The sequence below is a fragment of the Podarcis raffonei genome, chromosome 6 (assembly GCF_027172205.1).
Source record: "Podarcis raffonei isolate rPodRaf1 chromosome 6, rPodRaf1.pri, whole genome shotgun sequence".
Taxonomy (NCBI): domain Eukaryota; kingdom Metazoa; phylum Chordata; class Lepidosauria; order Squamata; family Lacertidae; genus Podarcis; species Podarcis raffonei.
The window spans coordinates 93,074,829-93,093,406 of NC_070607.1; positions in this window are offsets into that span (position 1 = coordinate 93,074,829).

The following is an 18,578-nucleotide window of genomic DNA, read 5'->3' on the forward strand; positions in this document are numbered from 1 at the left end:
AATAACCAAATTTCCTTTGTATGGAATATTGCCTCCCTTCCATTCTCAACAGAGAGCTTTCACCTCCTTGTGTATTTTATCTGTCATTTACCTTTTCTCACTTTCTATTTTATCCATTCCTTATCTATAATTCTCTACATTTCTCAGTATCTCTTTCCCCCCACAAGATTCAGTCAAATCCTGTCAAAAGATTCAATTTTCCACAATGCTCTTTTATATATTCTTTTTTTAAAAAATCATTTTTATTGATTTTCCAGTAAAAACAGCCAATTAACATATCCATCATAATCCAATTAAAAACAATAAACTAAAATAAAAAACAACCAAATTACCATCTGAATTATTAATTATATTTTTTTTCAGGGATCCCCATATTGTGGACCTTTGAAGTGTATCTCCAATATCTACAATCCTGCCTCTTCTTGTTGTTTTCATATTTTCCACATCCCGATCTTAACACTCGTTTATATACAGTGGTACCTCGGGTTACATACGCTTCAGGTTACAGACTCCGCTAACCCAGAAATAGTACCTCGGGTTAAGAACTTTGCTTCAAGATGAGAACAGAAATCGCGTGGCAGCGGCAGCGGGAGGCCCAAATTCCCGTATTTTTCGCTCCATAACACGCACCCGACCATAACACGCACATAGTTTTTAGAGGAGGAAAATCCGTAGGCATGCCACCCGTAGGCGTTCCCTCCATAACACGCACAGACATTTCCCCTTACTTTTTAGGAGAAAAAAAGTGAGTGTTATGGTGCAAAAAATACGGTAGCTAAAGTGGTGCTTCAGGTTAAGAACACTTTCAGGTTAAGAACGGACCTCCAGAACGAATTAAGTTCTTAACCCGAGGTACCACTGTATTCTTTAAGCTACACAAACATCACCCTCAAGAGATATATGGGGATTTCATTTGACGTTTCAATCCTTCCCTTCCTCCGTGACTCAGATGTTCAGGGTGGTCTCAGAGATCATAGAATGATAGGACATACCCCCTGAGGGTACCCTAGTCCAACCCCTTGAAAAGCAGGAATCTCAGCTACAGCATCCAGGACTGATGGCCTTTCAACCTCTGCTTAAAAACCTCCAAGGAAGGAGAGTCCAGCACCTCCCAAGGGAGACTGTTCCACTGTCAACCAGCTCTTATACAGTGGTACCTCGGGTTACATACACTTCAGGTTACATACGCTTCAGGTTACAGACTCCGCTAACCCAAGAATAGTGCTTCAGGTTAAGAACTTCGCTTCAGGATGAGAACAGAAATCATGCTCCGGCGGCGTGGCGGCAGCAGGAGGCCCCATTAGCTAAAGTGGTGCTTCAGGTTAAGAGCAGTTTCAGGTTAAGAACGGACCTCCGGAATGAATTAAGTACTTAACCAGAGGTACCACTGTAGTCAGGAAGTTCTTCCTGATGTTTAGTCGGAATCTGCCGTCTTGTCATTTGAATCCATTGGTTTGGGTCGTACCCTTCAGGGCAGGTGAGAACGAGCTTTCTCCATGCTCAGAGTAGATCTCTCCCTGGGTTCAATCCCTAGTGGCTCCTGGTAGAGCAGTGAGAGACCTGCACCCAGAGCCGAGGTTTGCCAAAGCGGGTCTCAGTTCCTTCATTCCTTCCTTCCCTCCCTTCCTTTTTTCTTCCTTTCTTCCCTGAGAGTCCGGTCCATCGCCACTTCCATGTCACCCAGTGCTGAGGTCGGCCGCGCAAACGACTCGTCACGACTTTGAAGACAGCAGAGGAAGACACACCTTCTGCCCACTGGAGCATTTTGAAAAGACATCCATGGAAGAGGTACAAGATTTAGCGGAACAGCCTATGAAAAAAGCCAAGATGCAGGAATCAGGTGAACGACAAGGCAAGTGAGCAGCACAGACGATAGTGATCAGAAACTTGAATCCTCAAGACTTGGTTCAATGAAATTATGCCATGCACTGATTACATCTCAAGGTCATCAAATGAATATAAAAAGGTAAAGGGACTCCTGACCATTAGGTCCAGTCGTGGCCGACTCTGGAGTTGTGGTGCTCATCTCGCTTTACTGGCTAAGGGAGCCGGCGTACAGCTTCCGGGTCATGTGGCCAGCATGACTAAGCTACTTCTGGCAAACCACAGCAGTGCACGGAAACGCCATTTACCTTCCCGCCGGAGCGGTACCTATTTATCTACTTGCACTTTGACGTACTTTCGAACTGCTAGGTTGGCAGGAGCAGGGACTGAGCAATGGGAGCTCACCCCGTTGTGGGGATTTGAACTGCCGACCTTCTGATTGGCAAGTCCTAGGCTCTGTGGTTTAACCCACAGCGCCACCCGCGTACCTACACCCAAAGCCACAGAGAGCCTCTGCCAGTTGGTGCCAACAATACTGGGCTAGATGGACCAATCACCCGACTCAGTATAAGGTAGCTTCCTAAGTTCCTGGGATTTCTCTCATTGCTCCCCGTGATGCCGTCAGGGCTAGTGCTCCCCCCCCCTTAAAAAATGTTTAGGGGTACTCTCATTTTGACTCAAGAAAATCACCATTTTATAGTTCAAATCGGGGGGGGGGGGAATACCACACATCCACATTCTACACTGCTTCAAACATTAAACGCTCGCTTCTGTCTGAGACCCAGGAAACACCATGACAGGAAAGGAGGCCACTATTGGGGGTTGCAATGGAACTGACAATTCACTGTGCTAGAGAATAAATAATTTATTTATTTTTTAAAAAAAATTAGTTTCTTCTCCTGTTAGATTCACAAAATGTTTAGGGGTATTCATACCCCCGCATCCCCCCAGAAAAAAAGCACTGGTCAGGGCATTCCTGACTATGGCATTTTGACCACCAAATGATGAAAAGCCTGGGGAAGCCCACAGAAATCTTGCAAAAGGAAAACCAGAAACAGGAGGGGGGGAAGCTTTCTTATTGTCTAATCCAGCCATTCTCAACCTGTGGGTCCCCAGATGTTGTTGAACTACAACTCCCATCACCCCCAGCTAGCAAGGCCAGAGCTCAGGGATGATGGGAGTTGTAGTCCAACAACATCTGGGGAATCCCTCCTCCTTCCTTTCCGCTCCCACTAGTAAAATACAAAGAAGTGAGGGAGGCTTGTTTAAGGCTTTTTATTTGCTTACTGCATGCAGGTCTGGCTGTTTGGATACCTGAATCCGGGGAACATATAGTGAGATTTGAGTCCTAATTCCTCATGTTTGGACAAGTGACTTTTCATGTAACAAGTGTCTGGCTAGCAGGACCTGAGTGCTCTTCCTTTCCCCTACTTGCCAAAATAAAAACAGCTTTTCTAAGGACACCCATAGAAGCAGGGGGTGGGAGGTGGGTAGCCGGGATAATGTAACAGGTACTTTGGCTCTGAGCCCGATGGTTGCCTAATAATTTCGCGCCCTCCTTCCAGAGTGGTGAGTGGCTATTTGTAAAGAAATCCATTTCGAAAGTGGCTTGTCTGCCTTCCGCCTTAGCTAAAGAAAATCAGCAATCGTTTGACTCTTGCTGCAAATAGGTTCAAATTGATATCCATTGTCCAGAGCCTACAGCCCACTGAGCACTTACATATTAAAAAGGAGGTCATAATCATCACATGGTTATGGAAGCATCGTATTCATGGCTGCAAGCAGGCAAATTCAGGGGATAGAGAGGAGGGGCAGGGGAGGGAGATGGGAAGGAAGGAACAGAGTTTTTAACTAACTGCTCTGAAGTCCCCCATCCCCTTTGCAAGGAATGCCTGAGATAATTGTCCCTTCCTCTGCAAGTAGTTTATTTAAAGCTGGGTTTCCCAAACTTGGGTCTCCAGCTGTTTTTCAACTACAACTCCCAGTGGGAGCCATTCAAAGCATCCAGCAGGTTTCCCTCCCACTTGCCAGCTTCTGCCAATGTGAATTCATAAGAGCAGCAATGCCTAGTGGGAGGAGTGGCCTTCCAGATGCACAGAACGTCAACTCCCATCAGCTTCAAACAGCATGCAATTCTGCAATTCCACCTATTAATGCAATTCTGGGCTGCATCAATAGGAGTATAGCATCTAGATCAAGGGAAGTAATAGTGCCACTGTATTCTGCTCTGGTCAGACCTCACCTGGAGTACTGTGTCCAGTTCTGGGCACCACAGTTCAAGAAGGACACTGACAAACTGGAACGTGTCCAGAGGAGGGCAACCAAAATGGTCAAAGGCCTGGAAACAATGCCTTATGAGGAACAGCTAAGGGAGCTGGGCATGTTTAGCCTGGAGAAGAGGAGGTTAAGGGGTGATATGATAGCCATGTTCAAATATAGAAAAGGATGTCACATAGAGGAGGGAGAAAGGTTGTTTTCTGCTGCTCCAGAGAAGCGGACACGGAGCAATGGATCCAAACTACAAGAAAGAAGATTCCACCTAAACATTAGGAAGAACTTCCTGACAGTAAGAGCTGTTTGACAGTGGAATTTGCTGCCAAGGAGTGTGGTGGAGTCTCCTTCTTTGGAGGTCTTTAAGCAGAGGCTTGACAACCATATGTCAGGAGTGCTCTGATGGTGTTGCCTGCTTGGCAGGGGGTTGGACTCGATGGCCCTTGTGGTCTCTTCCAACTCTATGATTCTATGATTCTAGCATGATCAATAATCAGGGGTGATGGGAGCTCAACAAGTGCCTGGGGAGCCACAGGGCAGCCACCTAGCGACTGCAGGGAATGATGAGCCAATTGGATGCCCACGGTGCCAAAGCCGTGTTAAATCTGTGGAAAGACCTATGTCAGACCATTTAGTTCAAGGGGGACTGGACTGTGCGCCAAATCTGGCCTGCCAAGCCACAGAAAGTAGCCCAGCATATTCCCCCCCCCAAAAAAAACCCTCTCCCATTGGATCAGTGTTATGGACTGGCTACATGCAGAAGAGAGGTGGGAGCAGTGGCCAAGCAAGCCAATCGGGCACCTGGGGTGGTGCGCATGCCCTGCGCCCTGGGGCAGGGCCAGCCGCCTGCGGGGTGGGGCCATTCGCCCATAGGGCAGGGTGAGCCGGGGCAGGACACTCCGCAGGGCCTCCGAGGAGTCTGACTGCCTCATCCCACTCAGCCGCCCTACAGCTGAGGGGGAAGCAGCAGGCGGACTGTTTGGGGCAGTGCGGAACCAGTTAGTTTCTCTTTGCCACTGATCAGCTGCTTGGAGTCACAAGGCTCTGTTTACATTCCAGAGACAGTCCAGGCTATTGGAAGTCTCACGGGAGACTAGAGACGGATGTGACGTTACTGGTTTCCTGTTTCCTTTGTTCCTTTGGTTGAGTTGCTCTCTGCTTCCATAGGGAGAGGATATCTTTTTTGTCTGCGTAGTTTAGAAATAAAACTCTTTACAATGTAGCCCAAACCTCTCGTCTCTTTCCTGTGCTGGAAACTCTGCTGAATGGAACGTGCCTTGGAGCCTTATGAAAGGCTCAGGTTGTTATTCGTCGGGAGGCGATTCCGAAGACTCGAGGGAAGAAAATGAGCTTTATCAGCTTGGCCGAGCGGAGATCCTGACAGAGCCTGCAGGCACCCAAGCCACCGTGTCACTCCTAGGAGAGTGTTAGGATATAGTTCGATTCCACCTTAAAAGGGTACAGGCATGACGTTTGTGTATCACATGCCTGTTTACTCCCAGCACTGTCTGCTGGGAACTTGGGTTGTATATTGCTTTTGCTATGTGGCTGTCTTGCTGGACATGAAGGCAAGCAGTCATGTCTTCCTTTGTTCCTGAATAAATGCTGTAAATATGCTTGCACTTCTCTCTCTGTCCGCCTCTTTCGTTGTGGATTATTTATACACTCAGCTGATAGAGTGTGCAGGGGTCCTGGAATGTATCTGAGGCTGGTGTCACTGACTGACTGATGCTGTTCCACAGGAGACCAGTGATCGTGCAGAGCCAGCTGGGGGCCTGCCTGATGCCCCCGTCTCCCTGGCAGTATCCCAATAACAGAGAGATGCATGGCTCAGGTGTGCTGCAGGCCCCCAGTGAGTGCCGCCTGGCATTTTGTCACCCCCCTCATAGTGACACCTGGGGTGGCCCGCCCCCACCACACCCCCTTCCTCTGCCCCTGGGTGGGAGGCACCAGCTGGGGAACCCCAAGAGAAGAAGAAGGCTCAGAGCCAGGGGATTGGTGGTGGGATGACGATGAGTCGTCAGAGGGAGAAGAGGGAGCAGACTGAGAGGAGGAGGTGTCGGGAGCTAGAGAGGTAACAGGACTTAGTGAGCAGGAAGAGGCTGTGGCAGAGAGGAGTTCAGAAGCAGAGGCAGGAGAGGAGGCTGAAGAGGATTATGAGTCAATTGTGGCATTGGAAGGGACCCTGAGGATCATCCAGTCCAATCCCCTGCTATACAGGAATATGCAGCTGTCCCATACGGGGATCGAACCTGCAACCTTGGCATAATCAGCACCACACTCTAGCCAGGCTTCTGAAGAAGCCAATGAGTCTCTTGCAACCAGCTCGGCTCCCCGCTGGTCTTCCAGAATCTGAAGAGGTATGAAGAAGGCACAGCAAAGACAGACAAGGTGAAGGAGCCTCAGGTTGCTTTGGAAGGAACTGTCTCATTGGGGCAAGATCTACTGGGAAGAGTTGTTATGCTGGCTTCCTGAGCTGTTCAAATAAAGAGAGTTAACTTGACTGACACCATGAGAGAGGATAAAGCTCTCTTTTCTTTAAAGAGCGGCTTCTCACTCCAGCACTGGGGGTTGTGTGGCGGAAAGTGCTACTTGTTAATCTTAAAGAGCAGGCAGAGGGTTTATCTCTCATTGCAACACGGTGGGGCTTAGCACTGAGATCAGAGATGAAAGGTCCTCTCTGAAGGTCACCCAGAGGGATTGTTCATCACCTGGTTCATTGCTACAGCATCACAGTGCTGTGACTGGAGATTGTCCACATTCACAACATACATATAAAGCTCGGCACCACCTCTCTAAATACTCATGGCTTTCCCCAAAGAATTCTGAGAACTGTAATCTGTTAACTGTAATTATGAGAACTGTAATCTGAGAGAAGTTAGGAGACCCCTATTTTCCTCCCTGAGCTACAATCCCAGAGTTCCCTAGGGAGAGGGATTGATGGTCAAACCATTCTGAGAATTGTAGCTCTCGTAGGTAAAAAAAAAAGGACCCCTGGATGGTTAAGTCCGGTCAAAGGTGACTATGGGGTTGCGGCGCTCATCTCGCTTTCAGATAGAGGGAGCTGGCGTTTGTCCACAGACAGCTTTCCGGGTCATGCAGCCAGCATGACTAAACTGCTTCTAGCACAATGGAACACCACGACAGAAACCAGAGTGCACAGAAACACTGTTTACCTTCCTGCTGCAGCGGTACCTATTTATCTACTTGCACTGGTGTGCTTTCGAACTGCGAACTGCAGGAGCTGGGACAGAGCAACGGGAGCTCACCCTGTTGCAGGGAATCAAACTGCCGACCTTCTGATCGGCAAGCCCAAGAGGCTCAGTGGTTTAGACCACAGTGCCACCCACGTCCCTTCTCAGCTCTGGTAGAGGAAGGGGGTGTCTCCAAACAACAGCAGTGCAAGATTTGAATTACATCTGTGTTTTGGTACACATCTTGTTTTGGGAAGTGAGAAGTAGGCAGATTTGCATTAGGAATGTGAACCAAACAAATTCTCACTTCTGATCAGTGTTGAAAGTCTGAGTTTTTTATTTGTCAAATTTATAGTTCTCCTCCTTCCAATTCCATGGCTCATATAATGTGCAATCATTGTTTTTATTTGTTGATATTTTATTTGTTGATATTATTTCTACCTGCTGTTCTGTTTAAGAGGAAGCTCTCAACTCAAGCATCTCTCAATTCCTATATGGGAAACTGCCTCCTCACTCTTCTAAAAAATGAGAAACTGTCAGTGTTTTACTGTTACCCAGAAGAGGCAGGAGATGCCAACTGAGAATTCTCTAAGGTTGTATCTGATCATCTTGGATACTTGTGGAAATGGGTTGCCCTCAGCTGGTCTTGGACCTTGGCAAATGCCCAGCCCTGGAGCACTCTGCTTAGCTATCTAGTGCAAAAAAATTCTAGTTGCCTCTTCTAGAAAAGGCAGAGGAAAAAGGAGGAGGTCTGGATTGGGGCCCATTTTTGAACAGGCCAATGGGGACGTATTTCCTTTCCTTTTGATGTTGCTAATACCTACCTAATGTGCCATTATACTATTTCATCAGGAGGTTCAATAGGGCAGCCCTGCAAAAGGGAGAAAATTGTATCTTGAATTAAGCTGACATCTTTTACCATCCACCGAATGCATCGCTGTGTTGAGTTTCTATCATTTCCTCTGCTTTGACTGTGTTCCCTGTCTCAGGTGGGCTCTAACAGAAAAACGCAGCCTCTTTGGATGATGCCGATGATCTCTGCTGTCAGACTGCATTTTGCTAAAACAAAATGTGTTCCTCTTGCCAGCACTATTTTTATAGAAAAAGGGGTGCCACAACTCACCATGAATGCCTCCCTTGATAGAATGGTAATGTCACTTACCTGAGAGGTGAGTAAGAGCCCTGCCTCTTGCTCTAAGGATGCGTATGGATTTATTCGAAAGCACTCCTGGACACGTACTTCATTGAGCAAATTCTTTCCCCAAAAAATCATATTACCTATAACAGTAATGTGAATGTGACTGATGTGTATGTAGGACTCTGTCAGTTGACAACAGAGACTCTGTATGTACTATTGTTACCAAAGATAATATAATAAGACTCCACCTTCCTTCCCTCTCAAGAAACGCTGTTAACAATTTGTCCTTTGCTGATATTATTATTATTATTATTATTATTATTATTATTATTATTATTATGTCAGGAACCGTAGATGCCTGATCAAATGGAAAATGTCCACTGTTGTCATTTTAAAGCCTGCGTAACACAGAGAAGGAAAAGGAGCTGGAAACTTATACCTAGTTATTTTGCTAGTAATTGTGTCCCAGCTCCTGGGTAGGCTATAGAATCATGCAGTAAGTGATTTATAGGCAATCTTATAGGGTGGGGGAGGAAGCAGTGCCAACTCTTTTTCACCTACCTGCTGTGAGTCAGAATTTAATGTTGGAAATCAAATTAACCCTTCTATTCCTCCCGGCAGCTTTTTTATTGCCTCACGGAATATAGTCTGAAACGCTGAAAAGATTTTACACGTGCGGCTCCATTAACTACACAGGCGCTTAAAAGCTTCCACTGGTTGTCTTTATGTTACCAGGACAAGTTCAGGGTTCTTGTATTAATTTACAGAAGCTTGAGAAGTTGAGTCCAGGACTTTGACTAAGCCTCTTTTAAAGCCATCCAAGCTGGAGAAAAGACATCACTTGTCAGAGCAAATTCCATAGTTTAACAATGCGCTGAGTGAATAAGCACCTTCTTTTGTCTGTCCTCAGCCTTTCCTCATTCTGTTTCATTGGATGACCCCAAGTTCTAGAGGCAGGGCCAGCCCAAGACATTTTGGCACCTGAGGTGAACGAGAAAATGGCGCCCCTCTTATCACCAGGGAAGAAGAGGTGATTGAAGATCTACATCAGAAGCAAGTGAGGAATAAAGATCTACATCAGGAATTTGAGAAGGATATTGACAAGCTGGAACGTGTGTAGAGGAAAGGTCAGCACCAACACTTTGAATTGTGCTCGGAAACGTACTGGGAGCCAATGTAGATCTTTCAAGACTGGCGTTATGTGGTCTCGGCGGTCGCTCCCAGTCACCAGTCTAGCTGCCGCATTCTGGATTAGTTGCAGTTTCTGGGTCACCTTCAAAGGTAGCCCCACATAGAGCGCATTGCAGTAATCCAAGCGGGAGATAACCAGAGCATGCACCACTCTGGCGAGACAGTCCGGGGCAGGTAGGGTCTCATCCTGCGTACCAGATGGAGCTGGTAGACAGACAGCTGCCCTGGACACAGAATTGACCTGCGCCTCCATGGACAGTTATGAGTCCAGAATGACTCCCAGGCTGTACACCTGGTCCTTCAGGGGCACAGTTACCCCATAACCAAGCCTTATGAGGAACTGTTGAGGGAGTTGAGACTGAGAGGGTCTTCAAATGTCTAAAGGGCTGTCACACAGAAGTTGGAGCAAGGTTGTTTTGCGTGGTGAGTTCCCGCCCCCCACCAGGGAGAAATAAAGACACAGGACACCAGAATTAAGGTTAATTGGGCGAAAAGAGGGCGAGCCCCGGCCGCGCCGGCCCTAAATAGGGTAGGCCACACACCCCCAGCCACCCGATTGGCTGGCTGGGCGGACAACGCAGCCAGGATTCCCTCGTTCTCGCGGGGGCTGCAACCCAGCCCCCACGCACGTGGGGTGGCCGTGAAGCCCGCAACCTGACCTCCTTCCAGGTCCCGGAAGTGGCTTTCTCCTGCTCTGGAAGGTAGGTTTCGAACCAATAGCTTCAAGCTCCGAGAAAGGAAATTCCAACTAAATATCAGAAAGAACTTTCTGACAGTAAGAGCAGTTGAATAAGGTTTCCCTGAGGAGGTTGTGTATTCTCCTTCATAGGAGGTTTTAAACAGAGCTTAAACGGCCATCTTTAGCTGAGATTTGTGCATTGCAGGGGTTGGACTAGATGATGTTTGGAGGACCCATCCAACTCTATGATTCTATGATCTGCTGCCCCTGTAGATCCTGCCACTGAGACAGTCAATTTACGTTGCCTCATGGATGGGCTGGTCCCGTCTAGAGGAAGCAAGACATAAGCCTATCCACTTTCCCCAAACTGTACTTTATATTATACACTTTTATTAAGCCCCCATTACTCACATTTTTTCTCATATAAAAAAGTAGCAACTAATGCTGAAGAACTCTTTCCAGGATCCTCTAGAGATGCTACTTGACAGAGCACACAATACAAAGATAGGTAAGCCAATGATCTGGCCTACCTATTAAAAGGAACCTTGTTCAGTTTTTTTTGAGCTGGGCAAAAAACGCTCCTAAAATTGCAGCTTTACAAGAGGTAATAAAATGCTGCCTTTGCTGAAAGGGATAATCAGATGATCTACTTGTTAAGTAATTACAAACACTCAAGAGCAAACAAAATGGACCACATTGAGACGTATCATTTACAGCCCCCTCTGCCTGCCGAGGTCCCTGACTTAGCATGGATTTCATAAAAGAGGCATCACTCCCTGATTCTCCCCAGCTTTGCTTTCATTAATTGATTTCCAGGCTGCGAGAGCTTTGCTTTCTTCCTCCCTCTGGAAACAATCCAGAATTTTGTTGTTGTTTCATTATGATGATGATGATGATCAAAATGTTTATAATCGAGTCAGTGAGGATGCTCTGTGCTACTGCATGAGTTGTGGCTTCTGCCTAGAATAATAATAATAACAGCAATGATAACAATAATAACAATGTTAACAATAACAACAACAACAATAATTTATTTGTACCCTGCCCATCTGGCTGGGTCTCCCCAGCCACTCTGGGTGGCTTCCAACAAAGATTAAAAATACATTAAAATGTCACACATTAAAAGCTTCCCTAAACAGGGCTGCCTTCAGATGTCTTCTAAAAGTCTGGTAGTTGTTGTTCTCTTTGACATCTGGTGGGAGGGCGTTCCACAGGGCGGGTGCCACCACCGAGAAGGCCCTCTGCCTGGTTCCCTGTAGCTTTGCTTCTCACAGTGAGGAAAGTGCCAGAAGGGCCTCAGCGCTGGACCTCAGCGTCCGGGCAGAATGATGGGGGTGGAGACACTCCTTCAGGTATACAGGGCTGAGTCCATTTAGGGCTTTAAAGGTCAACACCAAGGGGAAACTCCTGTGACATTCATCAGGCTAGAGGAGGCGTGCAGTATCTTCAGCCCTCCAGATGTTGGTGAACTGTGGCTTCCATAAAGCTTGGCTGATAGCCATGCTTGCTGGACCTGGTGGGACTTCGAGTTCATCTGGAGGGTCAGAGATTCCCCAAAGCTGGACTAGAGATTTAACAGAGAAAATAGGTCATTGGAGTGAACCCCCCCACTCTCCACATTAAGGGATCTCCTAGATCAGCCTTCCCCAATAGCCCTTCTAGTCCATCGCTAGCCCTAAAGCAAATCACTGAATTGCTGCAACCATTATTTCCGTCTCTATGCCAACCTGTTTCAAGCTGTATTTCTGTTGTTTTTATTTGGTCAAACTTGGCCATTGTTTGTTCCCTTGCAGTGGGTCCTCCTCAGCCTCCTGCTGAGTGGAATACAAGCAGATTTTGGCATTCCTCGCCTCCTATTGCCTCTCAAGCTTTTAAGTGGTGAGGTGAAACCAACAGCAACTTCAGCATTCCTCTGGTGGTTGCTGTTCCTGCTGCTGCAGAGAGCACTTTCCCTTTTTTGGAAAAAGGAAATAGTTTTGCTGCTTTCTCAAGACTCAACGCGCAGGCATTCTGTCTGTGTCTTGGAGCTTCCACGGAAAATAATTGCCTGTCATGGTGAGACCACTAGTCTTCAAGCGCCTATTGGAGAAGGAATGAGGGCCTATTGGAGAGGGTTTTGCAAGTGGTTGGAACAATGAGTGTGTCAGAGGCAAAAGGAAAGAGGAGCCAGCTCTAAGGACTTCTGTTTAAAGGATCACTCTTTGTCTGCTCATTTTAGGCGGAGAGAAGTAGCTGCCTTTTAAAAATAATAATATTTTTTTCATTAATTTTCACAATAAACAATCATTACATGAAAAAGAAAAGAACATAAAATAAAACATTTATATACAATCTTAATATTGAATCCATATTTTGGGATTCCTTGAATCCCCTGACTTCACTCCCTCCTCTGGTTCCTTTGTATTATTTTCATTTATGCATGTCAATAAAGGAACTTAATCTCTAATTGCCTTCTCATTTTGACATTCCCCATAACATTACAAGTGGTTTTTTATTTTAAATCCTGCTGGTGTATTGACTTCCTTCCATTGCTTTTGTATATATGCAATAAACATTTCCCATTTCTTTTTTATATTTGTTGTCGTCTTGATTTCTTAGTTTCCCAGTTAATTTAGCCATTTCCGCATATTCCATTAACTTAATTTGCCAATCTTCTTTAGTAGGGAAGAGAGGTAGCTGCTTTAGGTGGCCGATGCTGGGAAGATGAGGGAGCACAGAGGTGCAGTGGTACCTCGGGATACATATGCTTCAGGTTACAGATTCTGCTAACCCAGAAATAGTACCTCGGGTTAGGAACTTTGCTTCAGGATGGGAACAGAAATCATGCGGCAGCGGTGCGGCAGCAGCAGGAGGCCCCATTAGCTAAAGTGGTCTTCAGGTTAAGAACAGTCTCAGGTTAAGAACGGACCTCCGGAACGAATTAAGTACTTAACCTGAGGTACCACTGTATGTCCCACTGCACCTGCCTTGCACTACTATGTACTGCCCATAGATGTGATGGATGACACCATCCTGCTTGCATCCAAGGAAGATAACATAGCCAATCTAGCTGGCTCCTGGAGCAGCAAAGGGTGGCATTTGCCTCTTTCCTCTAGCAATGATAGAAGAAGAAGCAGCATTTGGATTTGATATCCTGCTTTATCACTACCCGAATGAGTCTCATAGAATCATAGAGTTGGAAGAGACCACAAGGGCCATCGAGTCCAACCCCCTGCCAAGCAGGAAACACCATCAGAGCACTCCTGACATATGGTTGTCAAGCCTCTGCTTAAAGACCTCCAAAGAAGGAGACTCCACCACACTCCTTGGCAGCAAATTCCACTGTCGAACAGCTCTTACTGTCAGGAAGTTCTTCCTAATGTTTAGGTGGAATCTTCTTTCTTGTAGTTTGGATTCATTGCTCCGTGTCTGCTTCTCTGGAGCAGCAGAAAACAACCTTTCTCCCTCCTCTATGTGACATCCTTTTATATATTTGAACATGGCTATCATATCACTCCTTAACCTCCTCTTCTCCAGGCTAAACATGCCCTTAGCCATTCCTCATAAGGCATCGTTTCCAGGCCTTTGACCATTTTGGTTGCCCTCCTCTGGACACGTTCCAGTTTGTCAGTTCTTGAACTGTGGTGCCCAGAACTGGACACAGTACTCCAGATGAGGTCTGACCAGAGCAGAATACAGTGGCACTATTACTTCCCTTGATCTAGATGCTATACTCCTATTGATGCAGCCCAGAATTGCATTGGCTCAGAGTCTCAAAGCGGCTAACATTCTCCTTTCCCTTCCTCCCCCACAACAAACACTCTGTGAGGTGAGTGAGGCTGAGAGACTTCAGAGAAGTGTGACTAGCCCAAGGTCCCCCAGCAGCTGCATGTGGAGGAGCGGGGAAGCGAACCCGGTTCACCAGATTACGAGTCCACCGCTCTTAACCACTACACCACACTGGCTCTCCAAATATGTCTTGGCTCCGAAATAAAGCAGTGGGCGAGTGGTTGGCAGGTTGGGACATTTAAGGAGCCCTGATGTCCTGAGCCACTGCTTGACCTGGCTGACCGCTGGTACCAGGCCAGGTGTCTGATTTTGGTTTACTCAAGACCATGCCAGAATCTACTTGTCGCCAGAGATTCTGCGGACGTTTGCATGGGATTTTGTCCTCTGGCTCTAAACTTGGATTCCTTTAAATACTGTGCTATTTATTCCAAAGAGTATTTATGGGGAAACGGGGGGGGGGGTCAATTTGCTTCCCACGGCCTTCCCATTGCGGACGGGTTATTTATGTTTAGGATGAGATTACGTGCCAGAGATTTCTCTGCCTTCCATTCCATTTGTATGGAAATCACTTCCCCAAAAAACACCCCCGCTGTCATGGATTTTAATTTGCAAACCCACAGGCAAGACTTTCTGGCCTCTTAATTTTATTTATTGTTTGTTTTGGAAGCACTTCAGGATTATTGTGATTGTGTTGCATTCCTTTCTTCCACCATGTCTGATTGTACACAAAGATTGCATCAAAGAAATCAAATTACTTTTAAACCGCATTGATATTATCTGCTGGGGGAAAGAGGTAACTAACTGGAATCCGTGTGGTTGACAGACAAAGGGTGTCGAGGTCAAATCCAGCAATAGATACTGTGTGTGTAATTCAGGGTGCTGAGTCATCCCTCTGTCCCTGCGCATGCGTGCCCCCTCATCTCACCAAGCAAAGCACCTTTTTGCAAATGCAGGTGTGGTCCCAGGGCCAAGACATACGCAAAATCCTGTTTATTTCCACAGATTATCCTAGAGTTCTAACTAGGGTTTCCACCAAACTTCAGGTCAGGTTTAAGGTGCTGGTTTTGACCTTTAAAGCCCTATGCAGCCTAGGACCCATGTACCTACGGGATCGCCTCTCCTGGTATGCCCCGCAGAGGACCTTAAGGTCCACAAATGACAACATTTTGGAGGTCCCAAGTCGCAAGGTGGTTAGATTGGTCTCAACTAAGGCCAGGGCCTTTTCAGTACTGGCCCCGACTTGGTGGGATGCTCTGTCACAAGAGACTAGGGCCCTGCGGGACTTGACATCTTTCCGCAGGGCCTGCAAGTCAGAGCTGTTCCGCCTGGCCTTTGGCTTAGACTCAGTCGGACCCTTATGTTTCCCTCCCCTTATGGTTTTGATCTATGGGCTACAGTGGTGCCTCGCAAGACAAAAAGAATCCGTTCCGCGATTCTTTTCGTCTAGCGGTTTTTTCGTCTTGCGAAGCAACCCCATTAGCAGCTAAGCGGATTAGCGCTATTAGCGGCTTAGCGGCTTAGAAAAAGGGGGGGGAAGCGGAAAAAAAATGGCGAGACTCGCAAGACATTTTCGTCTTGCGAAGCAAGCCCATAGGGAAATTCGTCTTGCGAAGCAACTCAAAAACAGAAAACCCTTTCGTCTAGCGGGTTTTCTGTCTTGCGAGGCATTCATCTTGCGGGGCACCACTGTACTTTTAAAATGAGGCTGCATTTTAAATTGCATTTTAACCTGTATTTTAAATTGTTTCCCCCCCCCCCCATTATGTTTTTACTGTAATTTTACTGGTGTTAGCTGTCCTGAGCCCAGCTCTGGCCAGGGAGGGCGGGGTATAAATAATAATAATAATAATAATAATAATAATAATAATAATAGCTCCCATCATCCCCAATCAGCATGACCAATGATCAGGGATGAAAGACGGTTGCAGTCTGACAACAACTCTTTCTGAGGGCGGCAGATTCTCCAGCCCTGCCATATGGCATCCACCACAATGTTTTGTCTGGCCTGGTCTGAAAATGACACGTTTGGTGCAGTGCCTTTCCACAGACAAAGAGATGCTACAAAATAACGTCTGCTAAACAGCCTACATTTTCTTCTCAGCTGTGCCCCGTTATTTCAGTTTTAACACCCTCTGAATTTCCTATGTGACATTCTGTCTAGCCGCCAGGATTCCTTTTCAATGGGTTTTGAAGGAAGAAACAACCAATTTACGTCCAATAAGCAGTGGACAACTGAGTTAAATGAGTGCTCTCCGCTCTGGAAAATGGTAGTCCAAAAGGGGAAGCGCTTTGCTAATGTTTGGTTTCAAATGCTTGGTATATCTTGACCCTTCCAATCAAAATGTTTCATTTGTGGCACTTTTTGTGTTTTCAATTTAGTGTCCGTCCCCCCCCCCCCATCTTCCTAACATGTCCCATTCCTCAACCATTTTTAAATGATACACAAGATCTCTTGTCTTATGACACCCCCAAGACAAACACTTTGGAAACACAGAATTAGTTCTACTCAGAGTAAATCAGTGGGCACGACTCAGGTCCATTAATTTCAATGGGTAAAATCTAGTTGGATAAAATCCAGTAGCAGCAACTTAGAAAATAGTTTTATATAGCATTGAAAACCTTATATTTCTTCTTCAATAGACCAGCTGGCCAGTTGTGCTAAATCGTTACTGTTTTTTGTGGTTATTTATTCAATTCACATCCTTCTCTTCCTCCTGAAGTTGCTCAGGGCAGCAAACACATTCATCATAATAATGTTTTAAAAGCAGTCTAAAAGCAGTTAAGAGCTTGAAGGGGGCAGGGGAACCCAGCATGCAAACAGCTACGCTTAAAGCATCTCTCATCCAATGAGCTCATGTTTGCCAGGCCCTTTTTCTCCTGGAACAAAGTGAGAAGTGGGGTACCGCAGGGCTTTGCCCAGGGCCTGGTTTTGCTCAACATCTTTATAAATGAGTTAGGTGAAAGAATTGAGGTGATGCACATCGTATTTGCAGATGACACTAAACTTGGATACCTCAGAAGAAAAGAAACAGGATTCAAGAAGACCTTAAGTGTAGGACCTTAACAGATTGGAGAACTGGGCCCAAGCTAACCAAGTGAATTTCACTAGTGACAAATGTACAGTTCTACACGCTGGCAGGAATAATCAAATGTACAAATATAGGATGGGGGACACTTGGCTTTCCAGCAGTACAAGTGAAAAAGCATCTAGGGGTCTCAGTAGACCACAAGCTTAACATGACTCAATAGTGTGATGCAGCAGCATAAAAAAAAAAGGCAATGCAATTTTAGGTTGCATCAACAGACATGGGATGTAATAGTTCCATTTTTTTCTGCCCTGGTCATCTGGAGTGCTGTGTCCAGTTCTGAGCGCCATGGTTTAAGACAGATATTGACAAGCTGGAACATGTGCAGAGGAGATGATCAAGGGGCTGGAAAACAAGCCTTACGAGGAATGGTGGAAGGAGTTGTGGAGGTTTAGTCTGGAGAAGATAAGACTGAGAGGTGACATGATGAGGTCAGGAATGCATGCAGGAGCCAGGCCCTGTGACCAGTAGGGCTTTGTAGGACTGCAGTTTTCCTAAGTTTGTTCTCAAGAGGCAAGGGACAGCCACACAGGTGAGGCCGATTGGTAACTCACGGCACCTGGTGGAAGAGATATAAGGTCAGCATTTCCCTTTGACACTTTGCCAGAGCAATACGCGTCTTGCCTTGCTGCGTTTGGCTTCTTGACTCCTTGCTTCTGGATCCTCAGACCCCTGACTTCATGACTCCTTGCTTCCTGACCTTTGGACCCTTGGCTTCTTGACTCCTGGTTTTTCTGATCCTCAGACCCTTGGCTTCTTGACTCCCGGATCTCTGACCCTTGACTTCCTGACTCCTGGCTTCCAGACTCTCATTCCTGCTCCCACCCCACTGTCCTCCACCAGGACTTTGACCGCCCATAAACCGGACCATGACACATGATAGCTATCTTCCAATATATGAAGAGTTATCACATGGAAGATGGAGCAAGCATTTTTCCTGCTGCTCCAGAGGGTAGAAACCAATGAACTCAAGTTGCAAGGAAGGAGATTCCAACTAAACATTAAGAAGAACTTTCTGGCAGTAAGAGCTGTCTGACTGTGGAACGGACTCCCTTGGAAGGTGGTGACTTCTCCTTCATTGGAGGTTTTTAAACAGAGGTTGGCTGGCCATCTATCAGGGATTCTTTAGTTGGGATTCCTGCATTGTAGTGGATGGGAATAGATGACCTTCCAGACTCCTTCCAACCCTAAAGGTAAAGGTAAAGGTACCCCTGACCATTAGGTCCAGTCGTGACCGACTCTGGGGTTGCGGCGCTCATCTCGCTCTATAGGCCAAGGGAGCCGCCGTTTGTCCGCAGACAGCTTCCGGGTCATGTGGCCAGCATGACTAAGCTGCTTCTGGTGAACCAGAGCAGTGCACGGAAACGCCGTTTACCTTCCCGCCGGAGCGGTACCTATTTATCTACTTGCACTTTGACGTGCTTTCG